Here is a 14,703-nt window from a genome sequence, read left to right on the forward strand (position 1 = left end):
AAATAAACAGGTTATAGTGCACCCTCTATTAGAAAAACTGGAAAAAGTTTACGGTTGCCATATGGCAGGGGTCAGGAACCTATGGCTCTAGAGCCACATGTGGCTCTTTTGGGAACTATATATGGCTCTTACTTATCTAGGGTCGCCAACCATCCCCTGAAATGTGGAATCGTCTTGTATTTATAAATAGAAGTACAGGTTCCATATAGGGTTGAAACGGGACAAGGGAGGTTAACAAGTGTTAAAATGCAGGAAATTACATCTAAGAAATACAAAATTCTCCCAGACCCCTGCCATAATGAATTTGACAGTTTGCTACCCTATACTTACCTGTTATCAATAAAAGCAATAACTTGACAGTACACTCTAAAATTGTTGGGCTTAATTGAAATACATGCTTTTGATTGTATTCAGTGTTTTTAAAATGGTATGGCTCTCGTGAAAATGTATTTTTTAAAAATTGGCGTTTATGGCTCTCTCCACCAAAAAGGTTCCTGACCCCTGCCATATGGCAACCCCATGCAGTAGAGGGTTAATATTCTTGATGTGTACAGGACCGTTCAGTCAGTCATTACATGAACTTTTTCAAAAATCATTTAAAATGTATAAAACTTCAACATGACATCTATAAAACGATTGCGCACCTCTCTATATGGCCAGCTAATGTGTCTCATCCCAAATCTGAGCTGGCCCCTTTGATAATTTGTGTTTTATATTTCTAGGACCCCCTCTGAAAACAAAACAATCTGTTTCCAATTTTTAGAAGCAAAATCCAAGATGGCCAACATTTGGTATTTTCAGGTTTATTAAGCTATTATGCTATGTTGTACGCCTATTGGTAATATTTTGATAGGCACATAACTGTCATTACATTAAATGTTTCGTCTCATAGGAAGAGCATCTTGAATTTGGGGTGACACACTGTGCACACTGCGCACATGTCGGCTAACAATTGGCTAGTTGCAAAAAGTTGGCCTGTTGCCTCTAACTAAACTCTCTAGACTGATCAGAAAGTAAAAGAAAATCCTATTAATTCATTTCATAGAACAACTGTCCAAAAGAATGGGCAAGGGGACCACCTTCATGAAATTCCCAACATTACAGAATAATGTGCAGCATCATTGAGGGACCCAGTTTCATTTAATTTTTATGTCAATTATTTTCATAAAAGATTCACGCTTGTGCCACTTACACGGTCCCTCATGATGCCAAAGGTCTCACAAAGGTCAGTGTATGATAGTGTGGCCATTACTAGGATCGTGGGTGTGCTCTCACTGTCAGGCCAATGAACCAGTCTCTTTGCTGCAGGTTTCAAAACTTTGCTGCAGCTATTATCTCTTTGCAGCAGCTGTCTGCTGTGGGAGCAGACTGTTTTTTAAAGGGATTTGTGGCACCTATGCACCATCTCCAGTCATGAGCAATCAGCAGTCAGCGCACCTGCCAATCCTGCACCTGAAACACAGACAGACCAAGGAACCAGCAGGGAGGACAGCCAAGCCCCCTTGAGTCATGACATATGGTAGTACTTTGGGTTTGGGTTCAAATAACAGAAGGCCTTGGTTCCAAGTCGTGTGAGCCCACTCTCCTCTTCTTCACTACACATGGCTTCAGAATTGGGATGACTTGCTGTGAGGCCAACATAGGCATGCCAACCGGATGAGCCACAACAGACCCGCAGAGACGTGATGTCAATGGATGCTACTGATGGGTGAAGCATAATATTAGACACCATGGATGATATAGGTCTAAGTAAGTTGGGAATTATATGAGGGACGTTCAAAGCGTGTGAAGCAGGGCTTACCGTAGGGAAGACCATCAGGGTATGACCCATCACTAGAGTTGAGGATATTCTCTGACTGTCATGCCAGAGAGCCTAGTTCTGTGAGCAGAGAGCATGGCAAGATTGTTGGCATTGGAAGAATGCAACATCCCGGATAGAACATACGGTTTCACAGCCTTCAGATAAGCTGAGGCCGACCTTGAAGCAACTTTGTAGCCCTTTGCCTTGATATAGGCAGCCAATCCAGTGAATGTGCATATTACTGTACAGGTAGCACTGCATAATAGGTAGGCCTACACATGAAGTGATTCATAGCAATTGTTGTTGGAACAATAATTTGGACCAGCACGGAATCCTCTGTGCTCGAATTCACAAATGAATGGCTTCAGAGTAGAGTATATCATTTATTGATTTATAGACCTGAAAGCACCATTAATGTTGATTTTGCTAAACAAAATGTCTTCCATCTTGGATTTTGTAATGGGTTTAGTTTATATAATGGCTGACTTCGCATTCATGTAACAAATATTACCAAAACAAGTCAACAATGGCTTTATAGACTTCAAAATATGAAATATGCCAATTTCGCCATAAATTGTGTCAGCCATCTTGGATTTTGCCCGCAAAAATGGAGGAAAACATTGAAAATAAGTTGTTTTTTATTCAATGTTGCCCTGGAATTATACAAAAGTTCAATTGAACCTTAAAACGGCATTAATGGTGAAATTTCTACACACAATGGCAGCCATCTTGAATTTGCCACTAAATGTTCACGAAAAAAATGGAAACAGGTGGATTTGTATTCGGGGGGGTCCTTGAAGTAAAAAAACACCAAATGGAAAAATCTATATGAAATGTTCCAAAACCTACATATGCACCTATACTATATAATCTATGAAAGTTTGACATTATTGATAGGATTATGGAAATAAATAAACTTTTTTGTATTATAATTTTTTAGAAAGGCGCTGTACTGTGGGCCTGGCGCAGTGATTACCATTCGTAACAGTGGTGGTGCCAGAATTTTTTTGTTGGAGATGCTATGCAGTTGCTTCATGAATGCGAGGGGGTGCTAGTCAAAACAGCACAGGAATTTCTGGGGTTGCAATGGAAACCCCAAGCAACCCCGTAGCTCCACTTCTGTCTGCGAAGTAATTGAACAAATACTAAACGTCACTAGTTATGTCCAACTGAGAAGAAAAATCGTGTAACGCTGGTTCAGAGTTCAGCAGCACACCTGCTCCACAGGCTCTGAAGAAAGGCCCCGAAGAAAGGCCCCTTGAATGAAAAAGGTTCCCAAACCTCATCTGTTCTTTCTAATATGAAGACAGTACATTACACTTAGCTGAAGCTTTCATTTTATTCAAAGCGACTTACAGTTATTATTTGTCAGGGTATTGGTTACAGTCCCTGGAGCAATATGGGGTTAGGTGCCTTGCTCAAGGGCACTTCAGCCATGGATGTAGGGAGATGTAGGGAGAGGTCAGGGGGTTGCGAACCTGCAACCCCCAGATTGAAAGACCAACTCTCTAACCACTAGGCCAAGGCTGCCCCGAAGACCACCATCCTCCCTTCCTCACTTGCCTCCTTGTGGCCTCCTGATGACATCACTGTCAGCAGAATTGCATTTCAAAGGCCTCGTGTACATCAGACATTTAATTCAGAATTAACTCACTTTAATTCTGAATTAAGCTTTATTCCGCTTTGAAATCGTCATGTTTACATTTCACAATTCAGAATTAAATGAAACGTCAAAGTAAACTCGACAGAACTATCTAATTCGGAATTATCAATTCGGAATTAAAAACGTCATGTAAACATAGCCAAAATATCTCGCAAAAGCTCAATTCTAATGTCATTTTCTCATTTGCAAACGGGATGGTGAATGAAGAATACTCCCCCAAGACTTGTGGATAAGCTGACAGTGAGCGAACTTTATTTTCTACACGGAGGCGCGGCGTCAGCGAAACCCAAATGCCAACGCAAGCATATCGTAAATCAACCACGAGACTCAAATCGTAAATCAACCACGAGGCTCAAATCGAACCAACTGTCTGTCGAGTTTGTGTCAATGACAATCGCATGCATATCGTAAATCAACCACGAGGCTCAATCGTAAATCGACCACGAGTCGCTAGGCAGCAGTCGGGCAATTCAAATGAATAGGCAGCGGAAGCGTTGTCCAACCACGAAACACGGGCAATAACGTGAATGCACCACGTCCTTGTAGATTCTGCCCTAGAATTTCCCACAGAATTTTCCACATTTTTTTCGTGAAGACTTTACGACAGACGTGAGATAGGGCTCCGAAACGTGAGGCCCCAAGCACAGGCTGAGGACGGGAGTTTGCATAATTTGGAATGCACCCAGTGATAGCTGTCAAACGAGATGCACATTACGCCTCCTTCTTCAGCTCAATTTAGCTCAACTGACCGGCTCTTGTTCCAGGGGCAGGCAAACTGTATTGAGACACATGATTCTGGCTTAAGGGTCCCTTTCAATATCTAACCTCCAATCCTTTCCTTTTTCCTTGTGGCCTCTCACTTCTCTGCCGCCTTGCCTCCATGGAGAAAACAATGACTGCTGCTGTCAGCAGGGGCGGAGCTACAGGGGTGGCTAGGGTAGCATTTGACCCCCCTGAAATCTGATTGGCTACCCCAAGTGCTCCCCCAGAAAATGGACAGTAGCCCCGCCCACTCGCGTTACACGAAGCGCGCGAGCTATCGCGAGTGAAGAAAGGATAACCATTTTCCCCACACACATTTTGATGCAAGTTTGTGTACACACCACCCTCGTGAATTTGGGCATACCATTCGAAAGCTTAGAATGCCTTCTGTATGCATGGGAACTCTCTGTGTTGTACGGTCTGATGGCAATGACTCATAGAAGCAGATGTGTGCTTTTTAAGATTTTTCAGTACTATATAATGCTCTATTGCCCATGTGATAAATCAATAGATTGGTTTTTGGTGGTAAATGAAAGTAGCTTCATGATTAATTCCTGTGAATTCAACTCAAACCTCATGTCTAAAGTCCAAATATTCACTGGCATATGCTAATTGCTGTCTTTGTGTTGGAACAGACTATATGCTAATGAGTAGGCCTATTTTAAAAGAATTTCCGTACAGCACCTTTGATAGCATTGTTATATGTGTGAATTGTAGCAAGTTCTTAGCAGCATTGCAACATTACAGTGACTGGATTTTAGTATGGTAACTCTTTAATGTGCAGTCTTGAGACTCAAATTATTGATGGGAAATTTGAAATTACATAAAAACACAGATGGTAGAACATTGATTAACTCTCAGACACTTAAGCATTAATTTCCTTTCAACCTAATTTTACTAAGTCTCTGATGCAGAAACTTTTAAGTTCATTTCTGAGAATTCTGTAGAAACGGTGAAAATCTGCAATAGGGCTTCAGTGAAACACTTATCTTTATCATCTCAAATCACTATATGATTCTCGTATACACAAACACAGATAGCCTACAGGTGTACACACCTGTCTGTGTATTCCAATGGCTTAGCACCCAGGTATTAGGCATTTTCCTTCCAAATAAGAGCAGCCCTTCATATCACTTTTCTCAAAAACGTATGTTTCCCACATTTCTGGCACATCTACATATTAAATAATTACTTTTACAATGGTTAAAATGTATTCAGAAAGGACAGCTAGCAGTATACAAAAATGGCCATGTTTTTACTTGGAATGTGATCTTTTCTATACTATTTTCTCTCCGGAAATGACTGTGTGGTGTTGGGATATGTAGGCCTAATTTGAGTTAAGTTCAGTCAATGTAAGGCACTATAGTTATTTGTAAATCTTGCCATTTGCAATGCAATGGGTTTCTGAAGGTCAAATCACAAAAAAATCTTACAAAAAAATCACAAAAAAATAACTGATTACTGTTTGACATAATAGGAGACCTAAAACTTAAGGGTGCAGTTATTGGATGCACAGCGGGTGTTATGGTTGCCAAATGTGACCAATGATTACCAACCCAAAAATACTAAAAAGAACGCCTTAAGACTAAAATCCTGCCAGAATTAAACAGAAGTCTTGATTTATATGAACACAATTCTACAGAATATGTACCTGCCCAAAGCCATTCTTTAACCCATATATGACAATCGGAAACCGCTCAATCTGGTAACACTCACAGGTGTCATAAGAACCCGAGAAAATCATTCTCTTTATCTATTCTATAGTGTTTGAGTGTTTTTTTTCTTTGTGTAAGAGCATGCCCCTGTGAAATTCATGTGGCTACCCCATTCCCCCAAGAATAAATGTCTGGTTCCGCCACTGGCTGTCAGCCTAGTCACAACTTTTGGGGGACCCATTCAACCGAATTGCAAATAAGGAAACGATATTTGAATTGTGCTTTTGGGAGAAATAGAAAAAAACTTTTATTGTGATCGACGTCTCGCCTCACATCATGAGGCCATAGAGAGGACAGGAGGTTACTTAGATACTGAAAGTGACCCCTAAAAGTCCTAAAAGATATTGGTTCTGCTTGTGGTACTAACACATGTGTGTTCACATCAACCTGGCTGATAGGGTGTTGTAATTAGGATCAACTGTGTCACTAAATTGACTTTCTGGACCTGGAATGGCTGTCCCTGTTCAGCACACAAGAATCAATTGACAGCTACAGTAGAAAGGCATCCCTTCCAATGGCATAGCAAGGTTTCAAAAGATTTGGGGTTTAGTGAGGATGTTAGAGAGCTTTCATTGTTGTTTGTTTGGGGGTTTCTCACTCGAGAAAAATAAAGGGGCTCTAGGTATTAAAAGTTCAATTAATCACTGTCCCGAGTCAGCCGATGCTTATTTTTAAGTCATTTTTTAGTCATTAGTAAGTGAACGATGACTCTCACGATCACTTCCACGGTCCGCTGTCAGAAAACCCCAAATGCAACTTTTGACAGAGCGGTCGGAACGAGTGTCGAGGGAAACACTTCTCATACGAAAAATCGCTTTACATACCGTATTCAGATTGCATCAACTGCTGGCATTCCGTGATGGAAAAACATTCTCACATCGACTTTATTTAAACAGCATTTTTTTCATTTTGAGACAGGCATGCAGCGGGCACAGCGCAAACAACGTCATCCTACATTGAGCACCTTTAACCCCTTAGCGCAGCACCTATGTTATAACCTTACTGCCATCGAAATTGAAATGTATGTCTTAATCTGTTACTTAAGGCTCTCGGCACTGTCATAGCTATGTTGTTATGATGTAGTTGAGTATTTTCAGCAAACAGTGACCCCTGCTGCAGTAAGAGGCTACAGTGCAATTTTAATACAATATAAGAATACAAATGTTGACCAATGACAGTCATTTTGATACCAATAACCAATAATTATCATTTTTTTGTAACACGAAAGTTTGGGCTTCAGGGCCCCCTTGGCTCTTGGACGCCTGGGTGTGGGCCTGGTAGGGCCATTCAGTAATCTGTCCTTTCAAACAACCTCTCAGATCCTGTTTACACGTATGTGTGTATGGATATTCTTGTAAACGCATTTTGGCCTCTTGTTTACAAGTAAACAGAATTTAAGAAATCTCCTCTTAAAAAGTCTGTGGTTAAAACTGTGGTTTTTAAAAAAATATCCATTTCAAAGAGCTGCAACTCACCTGTCACAATGTTATTTTTTATTTTTTCACCACATGCCGTTTTTACATGTTTACGAATAAAAACATCTGTGTTTAAAAATATCCGCATACATATAATTAAGACTTCCGTAAGTCCTTTACTTAGCTCAGCAAATTACCTGTGAAAGTCAATTGGCGTCCGAGTCTAGCCTGGTCGTGACCATCCCATAATACTACCATTTCATTTCGCATTTCATCCTTTGGCGGAAGTACGTAGGATGGCTCGCGAGGCTAGTCCGAGTCCGCCACCACCACCACCACGGCCTCTGCTGCAGGTCTGTGGGTGTCTGAGCTTCTCTCTGTCTCTAGAGGTGGAGTAGAGTTGTGTGGGAATTGGCTCCGCTCGATTGTTTATGGCAGAGAGACAGTTGCTTATGGCAAAAAAAAAAAAAACTGTCCACACAACAACTTCAGTTGCTGCTGCATTGCTGCTGAGAGTCGCATCAGCAGGCCATGCTGTACATCTCATCCTTCTGCTAGGTGTGTGTGTGTGTGTGTGTGTGTGTGTGTGTGTGTGTGTGTGTGTGTGTGTGTGTGTGTGTGTGTGTGTTTGTGTGTGTGTGTGTGTGTGTGTGTGTGTGTGTGTGTGTGTGTGTGTGTGTGTGTGTGTTTGTGTGTCCGTGTGTGTGTTTGTGTGTGTCTGCGTGTGTGTGTGTGTGTGTGTGTGTGTGAATGTCTGTGTGTGTGTGTGTGTGTGTGTGTGTGTGTGTGTGTGTGTGTGTGTGTGTGTGTGTCTGTGTGTGTGTGTGTGTGAGAGAGAGAGAGAGAGAGAGAGAGAGAGAGAGAGAGAGAGAAGAGAGAGAGAGAGAGAGAGAGAGAGAGAGAGAGAGAGAGAGAGAGAGAGAGAACAATTGTAATATTACAGCTACGGCATTCCTCAGCCCTCTGTAACGTTGAGCAAGTGTAAGTACTAGCAGTGATGTGTGTACCGGTATATAGTGTATACATACAATTGTGATCACAATACCTGTTTGGGTTTCTGATCATTAATCTTCTACAAGAAGCAGATCTGAGCTCATTAGGTATCCTGAAGACAACTCTGCAGATCTGTTTTTTTTTTTTTTTACTTTTAAGACTGTGTGTTCAGCAGTGAGAGAAACCTGGTGCATGGTCGAGTGAGTATGTGGTGGTTAGGAACTGTAGATGCTGCAGTATCTAAGAGTAAAAGTGAACACGTGCACGCGTGAATGCATCCACGCACGCACGCACGCACGCACGCACGCACGCACGCACGCACGCACGCACGCACGCACGCACGCACGCACGCACGCACGCACGCACGCACGGGAATGTATGAACAACCGTATCTCACTCATTTCGTGAAGTATTCACGAAAAAATTATATTAATTTTCGTGGTGCATTCACGTTTTTGCCCGCCTTTCGTAAAGTCTTCACGAAAATAATAGATTAATTTTCACGCTGCCTTTGATGCCCTTTCGGTAGCCTACCGTCACATGGTAATCAAACATTTCAAACAAGCAATTTAGGGTTAGGTTTAGGGTCAAGGTTAGGGTTAAGGTTAGGTTTAGGTTTAGGTTTAGGTTTAGGTTTAGGGGACATAAGGCGTAAGTACCGAAAGGGCGTCGAATTAGTGAGTCCCGAGTGTATCAGCAGTGTTCTGTCAGCACCCCCTCCCCGCCCCTGCAGACGTTTGGATAACCATAGCAGCAGTGGGGCAATTCAAGTGAATAGGCAGCGTTAAAATTAATCTATTATTTTCGTGAAGACTTTACGAAACGCGGGCAAAAACGTGAATGCACCACGAAAATTAATATATTATTTTCGTGAAGACTTTACGAAAGGCGTGAGATAGGGCTCGTATGAAAGTGGTGAGTCGCAACATATGCTTTATGCAGCTGCTGCAGACTCCTCACCTGCTACACTGGAGCCAGAGGTGTGTGTGTGTGTGTGTGTGTGAGAGAGAGAGAGAGAGAGAGAGAGAGAGAGAGAGAGAGAGAGAGAGAGAGACAGAGAGAGATGGAGAGAGAGAGAGAGAGAGAGAGAGAGAGAGAGAGAGAGAGAGAGAGAGAGAAAATCTGAATCAGAATCAGACTGGGTGCAGAATGCACTGCACCCTCTTCATTTGCTACATGGGAGCCAGAGTATAAAATACAACATGACAGAAAATAAATATATACTTCATTATCATTGCACCAAATAGCATGCTATAATACAGTATGTGGTACAACTCCCCTATAAAACACACACACACACACACACACACACACACACACACACACACACACACACACACACACACACACACACACACACACACACACACACACACACACACACACACACACACACACACACACACACAGTTGTATGTAGTGTATGTTCCAATCTGAGTATGCATTGCACAAGTAATGAAAACAGGAAATTGTGTAAACTTGTCTCGACTGAAGCCATGCATAAAAATATCCCTGCGGATGCCATCAACAACACATTTTTACACTAGTCCTCTCGTCAATCTAATGGTCAACTTATAGAATGGGGGGGGGGGGGACGGGCTATGGAGGGCAGATTTGGTTCTCCCTCTGGTAAACAATCACCCTCTCCTTAAAGGGACACTGTGTGAGATTTTTAGTTGTTTATTTAGTTGTTTATTTTAGTTGTGAATTTCCAATTCATGCTGCCCATTCACTAATGTTACCTGTTACCTTTTTCATGAATACTTACCACCAGCATCAAATTTTAAGTATTCATTATGACTGGAAAATTGCACTTTTCATACATGAAAAGGGGGATCTTCTCCATGGTCCGCCATTTTGAATTTCCAAAAATAGCCATTTTTAGCTGCAAAAATGACTGTACTTGGACCATACTAGAAAATATTTGTTTATTACTTAGTAAACTTTCATGTAAAGATCAAATTTGGCAATAGGCAGCCCAGTTTCAATGAGCAGCATAGTTTCAGTACCTTTTTTGACCATTTCCTGCACAGTGTCCCTTTAAATATTTGTCATCTGACATACAGCACACATCAGAAATGCACTCCGAAAAAAATGTGTGAGTGTGTGGACTTGATATTCTTTTCGTGTATTTTTAATGTCTATCAGTGTAGTATTGTACCATCCCTTTGCAGACGGTTTTAAAAAACGTGGCAATAAAATGTTCCAGGAGGTTCATAAACCTACTTACACAATCTCATGTGAACTAACTTACTACTTAGTCCACACAAACCTACAGTGGTGGTGGGTGCAGTAGAAACAGTGCAGTCTACAGAGTGCTTCATTGCAGGGCTTTCCATTCCAGCTATCCAATGGCTCTTATATAATCATGCACCCTCATCCACTGCTGGCTGGAGTCGAATACTGCCTCCCTAGCAGTATAATGCTCAACATCAGGGAAGCCAACCGCGGGGGCGCCAAAGGGGTCTGTTGTCCTGGGCCCAGGGAGACAGGGGGCCCAGAATTTACTCCTCATTATATTTTTTTGGGGCGGGGGGGCTTTTCGGATGACTTTGTCCCGTGCTTGGCCAAAGATGTCAGTGGCCCTGCTGCTGACCATCACAAACCCTTTGCAGATACAGCTCTAATAGGCTATAAGCTCGAATGCCAACACAAAGCACATTCATTTATGCATCAATGGGTACTTGCTATTGTTTATCCAATTCAACTGATCTCATTTAGCACATCCATGTTTTCTTCAGGCCATGAGGACATCGGCAGAGTGCGCTACCCTTCAGGGAAGCTGACAGGGAGGAACAAAGGGGTCGGTTGTCCCCGGACCGGGGGTGGGGGGTGCGGGAGGGTGAGTATGTATTTACACTATGTACTGTATGTAAAAAAGCATGTGTATTGGGAGAGGGGGCCTTTCAGATGACTTTATCCCAGGACCAGCCAAAGCTTTTGGCAGCCTTGCTCCTCCCTCACCTGCGTGTTCATGTCAATCCCCTAAACTTGCATCCTTTCCTCTGTCCTCATTGTCAGCTTGGGTAAAGTAAGTTTATATTGGGCACTCCACTCATATTATACAAATGTGATCAACCTGAAGAATAGCACTTGTCAAACCAGCTTTAAAGTCAAACGGTCCCATTTTGAAATAAGCTCATTGTACACCTCCCCTTGAGCCGGCGGCGAACTGGTCTCATAGGGCTCAATTTGCACTGCCATACTCAGAGAACAGTTGAAAGTATACGAGAACGGTAAAACCCTATTATTTAACTCAAGGGGAGGTGTAAAATAAGCTTATTTCCAAAAATGGGACAGTATCACTTTAAAACACAGACAACTATCCTCATGTGCTGCAAGGTGTATTTTCTTTTCCAGTTATATCACAGTCATGTTTGTAGTTTGAATGTTATACCGTATGAGTGTCCAATATAAGTCTGACCTAAGCCAAGTCGACAACGAGGACAGAGGAAAGGACCCAAGGTTGGAGAAATGATCTCCACCCAGTATACCTCCCTATGGATGCTCTCACATCTCTATCCCAGCGGTCACGAGGAGGCCAGTCAGTGGAGGTGTTTAGTAAGCCTCCCAAGGCTGCCCAAGGAGGTGCGGGGTTAATTGGTGACCCACTTGCTGTGGTGCTCCTCCAGCTGTGCTCTCCCCACATGATATGGTCACATGACTACTAGACTGGCCCCCTCTGGGGTCGTAAACTGCCAATCGGTCATATATTCACATGACCGTGCCGCAGTCTTCTGTGCTGATGCATGCCTGCTGGTCACATGCCTCTCAACGTTCAGCCCCCGGCACGCATAATGTGAATTCCAATATGCAGACTCCCATCCTCCCTTGCCTGCTTGTGACCTCGTGATGACGTCACTGACGACAGAGAAAGTCAACATCACGCAAAAGCGCAATCCTGATGCCATTTCCTCATTCGCAACTGGGATGGTGAATGAAGAACAGTCCCCCAAAAGTTGCTGTGGCTAGGCTGACAGTGTGGAAACTCTATTGTTTCCTCTACGGAGGCAGCTCGTCAGTAAAACGCGAGGCCACAAGCACAAGTGGAGGACGGGAGTCTGCATATTGGAAAGCTCCCATACTGTACTGTTCAACAGATGTAGTATTACGCCCAACACCTCTGCCAGGGTCAGACACCCCCGCGCTTAAGACGCTGCGCCACAAAGAGGATGACAGGGGAGGAGAGGCCGTGTCAGTGTCAAGACAACGCTTCACAGAAGCTTTGCTGGCTAATGACACCGACAGAGTCAGTGAAAGGTCTCCGAGAGACCTAAGAGCTGTGCATGGCTTACCGCAGTCACTCTTCCAACTGACAGCAGTTAATGGGCTCGTTTGTCATGAAGCAGTGATGCTTTTGCCAGGCAGTGCGCGGATGCACACTTTGCCAGGTTGATGCATTTTGGTTAGAATGTATCAAACTGGCAAAGTGTGCATGCGCAATGCCTAGCAAAAGCATCACTACTTCATCGCGAACAAACCCAATGTTTTGGATGAAGGCATATAGAGGTCCAGGGCCCAAGCCAAACTGCTACGTACTAGCCAAACACACTCACTAATGGGCCAAAGTGGCTTGTAAGTTGACTTTTCTACCAGGATTTGTTCCAGTTGGCTGGTGTTAATTGAGAGCCTCTGTAGAGGTCCTTGTGAGTGAAGACATAACATCACAGGAGAATTCCATCCAATTTCAACATGCAACTTTTGGGATGATATTTTGAGTATGTAGGCCAACAGCATGTTAAGATGTTTCAAGCGCCAAGTACACAAACCATGCCCACAGTTTGCAGGCTAGGGTCTCGCAAAGGGCTGAACAAAAACATGCTGGCTTTGTGTGTACTGACAAGTCAAGGACAGCGTGAGCAATACCAAGAAAAGTGCTATATGAGACCTTTAGAGGCCTTGCTTATACATTCACCATTACCGTTTCATTCTATTGTCACATGCAACAAAAATGTGCATGCCAAAAAAGGGTTTAAAGATAAGCTATACTCCCGCCTGCAGCTCTGCAGAAACAACCCCACTGAGGAATTCGGCCCGTTGCTGCTGGCAGGTGTCAATTGAAGTCCCGCCGTGTTCAGTGAAAACAAGGATTTAGAGAAGAAGAACCAATCCACTGAATCAAGGCACCGCGGATCAGCCAGAATGACTCAGGCTTTGTATTGACACGCAGGACAGCTGATTAAATGAGTTGCTACTGGCAGCCTTGTAGCTTTTCACACCTACTCTCTCCCCTCCCTGCTCCAGAATTTGCTGCAGGTGCCAACTGGAGCCCGTGGCGTATACTTGGAAGGAAGATGGAGGAAATGGGAGTGTGCATTGGGGCTATAGGAAGAGAATACGGGAGTAGGGGTGCAAATGATTTCCCAAAACCTGCGTCCCTTTCCCTCTTTCTTTCCATCTCCTGCCTCATTGTCAACTTGGGTATAAGTCAATCTCATAGTGGATATTCATTCAACATTCAAAACACAAAATGTGATATAACGCATTAAAACTATGCCCTGTTGCATGTGAGGACATTGTTGTCAAAGTTGGTTTGATAAAAAGGGATTTTTTTTCAGATACTTCTCATTTGTATTTTGAATGTTAGATGAATGTCCAACAGAGTACACAGTACAGCGAGGTAAGGGCAACTGCACAGCAGCGCAGCTAAAAAGCGGTTCCCGCAATGACTGAACACCATGTGACATGACTGCGCGGCAGAAGACACCTCCCATCAACAACGTTACGGACACAATTTCTAACCAGGTCCAGAGTACATTGTAATTTTGCAGTGCGCATGTGAGCTGCGCAGACTGCTGCCAAATGCACCATCAAGAACGAGCCCGGAGAGGACAGAAACCGATGAAAGAGAAGTGAAATTAAGGCAGAAGAAATGAGAAACTGTGGCATATTAGGAATGAAGGCAGAAGAAAATGGGACATGGGCATTTGGCTATAGAAAAATAAGATGGGAGCGTAATATGTACGTAGAGTGGCGCAGACTGAGGAGATTGAGATATGATGAAAATAATGGAAATAATAGAAGAAAATAACCACTCTGTGGCATACCAGAAATGAAGGCAGAGGAAGAAAAGGCAGGTATGAACTTATACTGTATAGGAAGAGAAAATAGGAGTATGTGTAGTGTGGCTTAGTCTGTCTGAGGAGAGGAGCAGACAGATGTGACAGTGAGATTAAGGAGAAAGTAATGGGAGTCATCATCAGCATCTGTTAAAGGGGCTACAAGTGCAAGAGCTAACCAAGAGGAAATGGACGTGTGTGTACACGTACAGGACAGAGGAGAAAGCGGAAGGCTGTGCGGCAAACTAAGATGAGGTGAAATGAGCTTAATATGCAGGGACCGATGGGGAAGAAA

This window comes from Engraulis encrasicolus, chromosome 18 (assembly GCF_034702125.1).
Source record: "Engraulis encrasicolus isolate BLACKSEA-1 chromosome 18, IST_EnEncr_1.0, whole genome shotgun sequence".
Classification (NCBI taxonomy): Eukaryota; Metazoa; Chordata; class Actinopteri; order Clupeiformes; family Engraulidae; genus Engraulis; species Engraulis encrasicolus.